Source organism: Phalacrocorax carbo, chromosome 1 (genome assembly GCF_963921805.1).
Source record: "Phalacrocorax carbo chromosome 1, bPhaCar2.1, whole genome shotgun sequence".
NCBI lineage: Eukaryota > Metazoa > Chordata > Aves > Suliformes > Phalacrocoracidae > Phalacrocorax > Phalacrocorax carbo.
The window spans coordinates 17,973,372-17,982,359 of record NC_087513.1 but is presented as its reverse complement, the minus strand read 5'-3'; the positions used below and the strand labels follow the sequence as shown (position 1 = coordinate 17,982,359).

At 40.7% G+C, this 8,988-nt stretch overlaps 1 long non-coding RNA gene across 1 annotated transcript; it reads right to left on the bottom strand.

The window, feature by feature from the left end:
• Nucleotides 1-4,802: 4,802 nt before the first annotated feature.
• On the bottom strand, nucleotides 4,803-8,952 carry LOC135312418 (uncharacterized). The gene is made up of 3 exons (XR_010371924.1): nucleotides 8,608-8,952; nucleotides 6,738-6,849; nucleotides 4,803-6,598 (listed from the first exon to the last, which is right to left on the bottom strand). It is a non-coding gene; the product is annotated as an uncharacterized LOC135312418 (long non-coding RNA).
• Between the last annotated feature and the right edge of the window lie 36 nt (nucleotides 8,953-8,988).

Below are 8,988 nucleotides of genomic sequence, written 5' to 3'. Positions count from 1 at the left end.
TTTTCCTGCTGACTTGCTCTTATAAGTACAACCATAAAAGCAATTGGTTTGAATGGTTCCTTTGCACTCAGGTTCTTTTTCAAAACATTAATTACTCCTAATTGTCATTTCTTAGCCACAGTGATTTAGAATTATGTCTTTCAGAGTCATGATTTTCACAAAACTATTCACATAAAACTGTCTGGAGATAGTTTGGTGGTGGTTGATTTTTCAAAGCATTGCAGTGAAGTGTGATTCATACTTCTGACTAAATGAGCTGTTTGACTAAAACCCTGTTCAATCTTTTGAAAATGTATCACTTTCATCAAAATCTACAATTTCTACAAATTGTATTTAGAATGCCATGTAGACTAGTCAACTCTAAATATGCATCCAATAAAATGGTGCACTCCAAATTAGTTGGCCATTGTCACCTGGCAAGGCAAACAGATTACCATTGTCTATCAGGTTACTCCTTAGTCTTTGAATTTTCAATTCAGTATATTGAGAACTATACACAGGATAACTGACATCCATTTGAACAACTATATTCATTAAATATAATTGTTTGCTGGAATTAAATATTTAACTTCAGTTATTAAAAGATCCTCTTTGTTCACCATTGCCCTCTTTTTTGGGTAGCTGCATCTGATTTTATATTCTGTTCTTAGTTTTCCATTTTATTTTGATACTAGAAAATCAAAAAGAGAGGACGCCAATTTAAGTCAACATGCGTGCTGAGATGTCAAAAGGCATAGTGCAGAAATAGCTCTGCTTTGCAGATTTTATGCAAAGTATTAGCATGTATTTGCGTTCTAGTATCACTGATTCAGACAACTTCATGCCAGCTGTCATCATCTCTACTACAGTAGTCAGCTGAAAAACAATCAAAGTGAAAATTACTCTATTCAGACAAACTGCTTCAATCCATCTTTGATCTGATCATTCAGAATCTCAGTCTGTGAAAACGAATTTCACCTGCGTTTCTAAGCATTTACTTTAGGTTTATATTGTACTTTTAAAATATAGTACTAACTACAGAAAGTGACATTGTTAATTAAATCACATGAATTAATTAAACCAGTTTCAAGGAGACAATTCACTGGCATTTAAAGACAAAAAACCCCTTCTTCTACTTTAAATCCACAGACATAACTTTAAAAGAACCTATAGTCAGGATCTTTGTCTTTGCAAAGGTAGATGTTACAAAAATATGAACTTTTGCATCTATGAACTTTCCAATTATATAATGAATCAATAACAAGACTAATGAGACTGTGTCCAAAGACTGATAAGATTGAAAAAAACCTATATTTTTTTTCTTTCATATATCCCTAGCTTTTCTGAATTAATTTTGTTCTGATAAAGGTATTGTGTACGATTGTTTTTTTCTGCTGAAACTGAAATGGTGGGATAATTTGAATGAAAATATGAAACTCAATCTTGAGTATAAGTCATGAATTTGCAACATGGACTTTCAGGAAAGTCAAATCTGTGATCTCGTGCTACTTGACTTCAAAATGACAGTATTCACAAGAAAGAGAGAGTTTAATATCTATCTTTCTTTTTTTTTTTTTTTTTTTTTTTTTTTTTGGTCAGTTTAGCTAAATGTCTTTGCCCTTCTGGGCATCCTGCTTCCTCATATGGTAACTCTGCTATCTTGTAAATACTGGCCATGTTGCAGAGCATCTCCTGCTTTTGTAAGAAGATGGACCTCAAGATCCATCTTTAACTGAAATTATTTGTAGTCTTGGAGAGGTACTGAAAAAGCATAAGCTTGTGAATACCACATCAAAAGTAGATGTCTTTCAAGAAGACTGGTGTGAATGTTTGTGTTTCAGTGTACATTTGATAGGTTCCTAAAGGCAGAAATTTTTTCAAGTGTTGAAGAACCTGCCAAATGTCAAGGAAGCAGGAGGACTTTTTGGTTAAGTGGTGATTAGGCATTTCACTAGCTTCTGAGTGAGCTGTGTGAGTGTGCCTGTGATCACAGGCATGGTTACCTGCCTTTTTAGTCAGAAATGACACATCAATGATAAGAAGAAGAAAACTGAAAATCATTCAAAATAATAATATGAATTAGGTTTATGTTTGATCTGATTCAGTGTGTATCAGCTAGAGTTTTAATCCTGGCAGCCATAGAGAGTCAAATACTTTTTAAAAGAATGTAGACTCTTCACACATACATTCTGATTTCTGTGTTGTTTATGGTTTTTCAAGTTACTAACAATGGGAGGCTACAGATATGTCCACTGATTCTTGGAAATGAAGAAGTGATTTGAGTTTCTTGGCTGACAACACTGTTCAGATAATTTCTGTTTTATTTTATTTTTATTTTATTTTGTTTTATTAAGATCATAAAGACCATAGGTGGTGCTTACAGAAATGCTTCCCTGGTTGTCTAAATACTAGGTACTTAATCTGTTTTTATGTGCTAGGTTAATTAGTCCAACTAAGAATATCCCAGGTAACAGCTGGTCTGGAGTGTCATGATAAATAATGGGGCTGTGCTTCTCATATGTGCTTATTTGTGGCGATAATCTGTTTACCTGCATTTTTCCTTACTTCCTGTGTTGTTAATAAGGATATCCAGAACTGAAGGAAGTAAATAGTATTTTTCAGTGTAATGGTTTCTATACTGAGATTGTTTATTTTCGAATTATTTCATTAATTGATTACTTCAAGTCTTATAATCTGCAGATTTTCCTCTTCTTTTTCAGAGAATCTTGCTTCTGGTTTGTTTTACAGTCTCCTCAGAAGGGTACTGTTTCTACTGCCTCCATAGTCTGTATGATATTTTTCCCTCCGTGCTTTCCTATTCTTTTACCTGCAGTGTTGATTAGTAGTTTTACAGTGTGTTCTTCTAAAAGTAGCATAAAAGTATGTCTCTCCATCTTAAATGGAAAAATAATCTTACTTTATTCTTTAGTTTATGAAGGCCACACTGTCTTGTATAAGCTCCAAGAGCCCTGATATGGGTTAGAACCCTCCCTGCAGAAGCAGAGCATTTAGAGAAGCACTCTGGGAATAAAAGGTCCAGTTAAAATGGCTCAACTATGGTCTAAAAATGAGTTAGGAGGAAAGATGCTGCACTGATGGTAGAAATTTTTATGTTAACAACTCTTTCGTCCTGAAGCTCTTTTATTGCATAGATTGGAGACCACACTTGAAATTTGTCAACAGAGTCATGATGGTAGCACACACGTACACTGTAATTGTGTAAAAAACTCTCCAGGCAGTTATAAACCTTAAAAAAATCTTACTGTTCTTACATTCAGTAAGTGTAAAAGTTAGTATATATGATGGAGGTTACTATTGAACATGATACATAGTCTGATAATAGTTTGATACCTGAACTATAAAAAATTGCCTGCCTGGGTTAGCATCCCTTAGAGCTTTTCTTGAGAACGGGTCCATATGCATGGTTTTGTAAACCAGCACATAGGCGTGCTCCAGGCAAGGTCTGCATGGGCCTGGTAAAGAGCAGTTTTTCTGCAGCTTTGAGGGGCTGTAAATATTGGCAAAGCAGAGCTTGCAGTGAGAAATGTACTCTTTAATCGGAACAACTGATGTAGTTGAGGGGTGGACAGAAGAGAGAACCCTTTGGATGTTACCAGCAGTTCTGCCTACATGCACTGCAGGGAAAGGCCTATTCAAGACTTTTACCAGAGCAGAGCAAACATTTCTTATATACCCCACTACATATCCCATACCGCTCAAGGCCGTCAGGAAGACGGCAAATCTCAGATTCCTGTATTGGTCTCTTTAAAACAGAAGAACGAGCAGTGGTTCCTGGCCTTTTCAACTAATTACAATAATCTATCAACTTCAGACCAAAGTTGCACACTGCCAGAGAGCATTATCATTCTGTCAGAGAGGAAACTTTTAATTTCATTGTTTCTTAAAAGGATGCAGTTGGATGAGAGGGAAGTCTCACAGCTCCTGAGGGACTCCAGTTGAGGCTAATAATAAAAATAGGAATAAGGATCCAAACAAAGAAACATAAATCTGTGTATATCTGTGTTTATCTGTAGGTGAGAGCCACAGCTATAACAGCCTGAAACAAATCATATTTAGTATTTTTCACAGTAATACATAGCTGATGCAGAGAACATGGAGGTAGGTTGGAGCTTTGGATGAAGGGAAGGATTCTGTAAACTTTTTGTGGTTCAGGAACAATATGCAACATTTCCCTTCACAAGAAAACGAAGTATCTCTGGATCCATTCCCACACCCTCCAGTATATCAACAACTTCTTCTCAACTACCTTTTGGCTCAAGTGAATACAGGGCTGCAATCATCCTTTTTGACAAGGCTTTAAAGCTGCCTTTTTCCAGATCATTTACAATAATAACTGTAATTTAAACTTTTATGATAAAAGCATAGAAGTGCTTTAAAATAGTCCAGGTATTTTTCTGGAGAAAGTGATGTCATTCTTTCTATCAGCAGCAAGAATATTCCACTCATGCTTTAGTCTTTGTCAGATGATAAGTAGAAAGAAATTAGAACATTAATCAGTATTTTGATATTTAAAATAAATTATTTTCCTCTCTTCTATTACCTTTGTTGGTTAATTTCCATTTTCCAAATGTACTTCAATTGCCAAATTTGACCTTTGTTTGTATTTACGCTGTTCTAATAGAACTTGCTTGTGTGTACTTGAAAAAATAATTTGATTCACATGTAAGTAGTTCAATTTGCCTGCGATGCACTGAGATAAAAACTTTGGATAAATTCCCAAGCAGCTGTCTAAAAACTTTCTTGGGGTGTTTTCTCTGTGGAAGAAAATAAATATTTCATAGTTATCAATGGGCAGCAAAATATACACAAAGCAAAAACTTTATTGATTTTGGTTTCAGTTTTGAACTCCTGAGCAATGAGATTAAAGTTTCTGTTCTGTACTAGACATCATTTGGAGAAGACCACAGCTGGCTCTCATGTACAAAGGACCATAGTAGGAACATCTTCACTAATCTTGAACTTTCTTCTCTTCCCTCAGTGGGGCTGAGCACCATTGCAGATGTTCCTTGTGACATGGAGGAGTCCTTGAGCCTGGAGCACAGGACACAGCAGCTGAAGAACTCCATCACACGTCTGTGACAAGCTGTCTTGCTGACGCGGAAGTCACGGACACAGCACACGATCAATAGGATCAAGCAGATGTCAGTGTATTGCAGACACAGCACGGTTAATATAGCTCTTTAACCAACTTATCACGCACAAGTCTATTGTTAATTGGTCAGCTGTGTTTGGCCATGCGGTGTTAGTTATATTCTGATTCGTTTATACTCTTAATCCACATGCACAGCCTGATCTGCCCATATCCTGCTTTTAGTTCCGCTAAGTCGGTGGTTCCTTCCCCTTTTTCCTGCTTGCTTCGTGCCTTTAAAACCGCAGTCAACCTTTGCGACATCCTTGAGGCCTTCTTGTTTACACAGTCTGAGTCTGGATTGTTCACTACGTGTCCTTGGCTTTCCAGATATCCCACGCTGTCTCTTCTGGAGTTCTTGGTAAAAATCTGCAATTCCCTCTTACTTGCAACACAGAACTGAGTAGAGTGGCAAAAATATTGTGGAATACGATTCTTCTTTGATTTCTGGCACACTTATGTGGGTATTATCCAGCTTTCACTTTGTTAAGATATTTTATATTTTTTCATTTCAGGCCTTCCACTCTCTCACATAAGGTTGGATACACAGTACTTTCTACTTCTGTCAGGGTACTACAAGGGCATGTTTGATTTTCACTGTGGAAAAAATTAGTCACAGGATCCTAATGAAGAAGTACACCTCCAAAAGATTTGTAAGAGAGCTCAAGTTTGTAATGATTTAAATCAATATTTTGGTAATGTAGATCATGCTGAAGAATACCTGTCTGTTCCTGTTGGTTAAAAAGATGTACGTACTTAGAAGTGTTCCTTAACTGATAGCCTACATTATCATGTAATGATCCTGTTCAGTACAACATGAAGTTGCTAGGAGTAAGTACTTTTTATAGATAACATAGAATCATAGAATGGTTTGGGTTGGAAGGAACATTAAAAGATCATCTAGTCCAACTCCTCTGCCATGGGCAGGGACATCTTCCACAACCACCAGGTTGCTCAAAGCCCATCCAACCTGGCCATGAACATTTGCAGGGATGGGGCATCCACAACTTCTCTGGGCACCCTGTTCCAGTGCCTCACCACCCTCATAGTAAAAAATTTCTTCCTTATCTCCAATCTAAACCTACCCTCATAATGTTTAAAACCATGGCCCCTTGTCCTATCACTACAGGCCCTGGTAAAAAAATCTCTCTCTACCTTTCTTATAAGTCCCCTTTAAATGGAAAGGCTGCAATAAGGTCTCCCTGCAGCCTTCTCTTCTCCAGGCTGAACAATCCCAACTCTCTCAGCCTGTCCTCATAGGAGAGGTGCTAAATCCCTGTGATCATTTTTGTGGCCTCCTCTGGACCTGCTCCAACAGGTCCATGTCTTTCCTGTGCTGAGGGCCCCAAACCTGGACGCAGCACTGCAGGTGGGGTCTCACCAGAGTGGAGCAGAGGGGCAGAATCACCTCCCTTGACCTGCTGGCCACGCTTCTTGTGATGCAGCCCAGGATTCGGTTGGCTTTCTGGCCTGCAAATACATGTTGCCAGCTTGTGTACAATTGTTCATCTACCAGTACCCCCAAGTCCTTCTCCACAGGACTGCTCTGAATCCCCTCATCCCCCAGCCTGTATTGATACTGGGAATTGCCCTGAGTGATGTGCAGGACCTTGCACTTGGCCTTGTTGAACTTCATGAAGTTTGCCTGGGCCCACTCCTCATACCTTCCCTCAAGAGTATCAGCCACACCACTTGGCTCAGTGTCATTCAGGATGAATGACCTATTATAAAATCAGACACGGGGGAGAGAAAGTTGGCTTTAAAAGTTATATTGTTTGCTAGATAGATAATAAATGGGTCATAGAGATAAACCTTCCTGCATTCTTACCATGTGACACTGTGAACTGTACGTGTTATACAACGTATTATTGTTCCCAAGTTAACTACAATTGCAACCCTGCCTGTGGCCTCTGTGGACCTGTGAACAAAGTGAGGTGCTTTTACACCATGCCATTTCTCAGGGTGGAGCCCTGTGATCAGCTGTCTTTAGCACCAAGATTTTAGGCTATAAATCCTGCAGTTTACTGGCATCACTGCATCTGCAGTTCTGTCTCCTCGATGGTAATTAAAGGCTTATGTAATAAGCAGTAAACCAATAATTGCCATGTTTGTGCTTTAGCTTACCAAGTCAGCCATCCTTTAGAAATTCTTTCTTTGTTAGAGTCAGGGAAGAAAATCATAAAGTAGTAAAACCGACTGAAAAAAATATTGTGTTCGCTCAAATTTGACCTTTACTTTCTAGGGACAGAAGCATGTGTTGGTGCTCAAGTGTTAAAGGGATGATAGCAGATGATGTAAAATGCAAAATGCATTTGCATTTGCAAAATGCAAAGAACCAGTGAGACGCTAATGACTGCTCAGCAGTGGATTTGGCTGCGACTAATGTTCACAGCTGACTTTTGCAACAAACTTTACCTTAAGCCTCAATATAAAGAGCTTTACAGGTGTTTGCAGAGGGAAGGATTCAAAAAATGCAAAGGCAATACAACTGACAGAAACAAAGTGTTCCTTGAAAATGTGAAAGTGTGGCATACCCAGGTATTTTCAACAGTAAAGGTGGCAACATCATGTCTTTCAAGGCCGGTGGAAAGGATGTTGCAATGATCAAAGTAGATGACAAGTATTCGTGGCACAGGAAGACTATCTTGAACACATAACTTGGATGACACCACCTAGCTCATCTGTTTTCAGAAAATGTGAGTACATTATAAGGTTCGGAGCAGAGCTGAAGCTTTCTAGCCTTGCACTGGCTCTGAGCAAAGCCAACTGGCTTGTCTGTGTCATTCTTATGAAGCAGAAGGCGGGCCCCAGGCTGTCCCCACGTAGGAACAGACCAGTGCCATTTTTCTCTAACCTCTGTAAGAAATACTCAGAACCAGTAGGTTTGGAGCAAGGTCAGAGGCAGAGCAACTGCTGCTCACTCTGGCCTGTATTTTGGGCCGGATGCTGATGGTTATAGTGGTAAGGTTCAGGGACACCATGGAAGAAATCCGGCAAAGAGTGAAGAATTTAGTCACAGTGAATTGTCAGCATCTTTAAGGCAAACTCAGAATGTTTTTTATGGAAAAGAAGGCAAGGGTAGATGGAGAGGTTTGTGGTAGTACCCAGGTAGATATATTCATTACATTTTCACTGTCTTGGTAAGGGAAGCGTTGTCACCGTGATGGGTGCTTGATCCTAGAATCATAGAATCATTAAGGTTGGAAAAGAGCTCTAGGATCAACAAGTCCACTTGTCAGCCCACCACCATGGCCTCCTAAACCATGCCCTGAAGTGCCCCATCTACAGCGTTTTTTAACACCTCCAGGGATGGTGCCTCCACCACCTCTCTGGGCAGCCTGTTCCAATGCCTGACTACTGCATATTATTTCAGCAAAGAAATTTTCCCTAATATCCAATCTAAACCTTCCCTGACATAGCTTGAGGCTGTTTCCTCTCATCCTATCACTAGTGACTTGGGAGAAGAGACCGACACCCACCTCGCTACGACCTCCTCTCAGGTACTTCTGAAAGTTCCTCCCCCAAAAGCACGGAACAACCCGCACACAGCACGTCGGGCTGCAAGCCCCAGCTTCCCCGAGCGAAGCCGCCCACGCCCGCGGCCCTGGGGTGCCCCCAGTGCTGGCCGTTCCCGCGGGCCCGGCCGGGCCGGGCGAGCCACCCCCGCGGTCTCGCCAGATCTCTGCGCCCCAAGCCCGGGCAGGCTGCCCGCGGGGGGCCGGCGGAGCTAGTCGCGTCGCCGCCCCGCCCCGGGCCTCCGCGACCCCCGTCGCTCCCCGCCCCGCTCCGCCGAGGCCGGCGCCCCGCCGGGGAGCCCGGGCCCCCGCAGGCCCCGCCCCGGCGGCGCTGGCGTAGGCGCT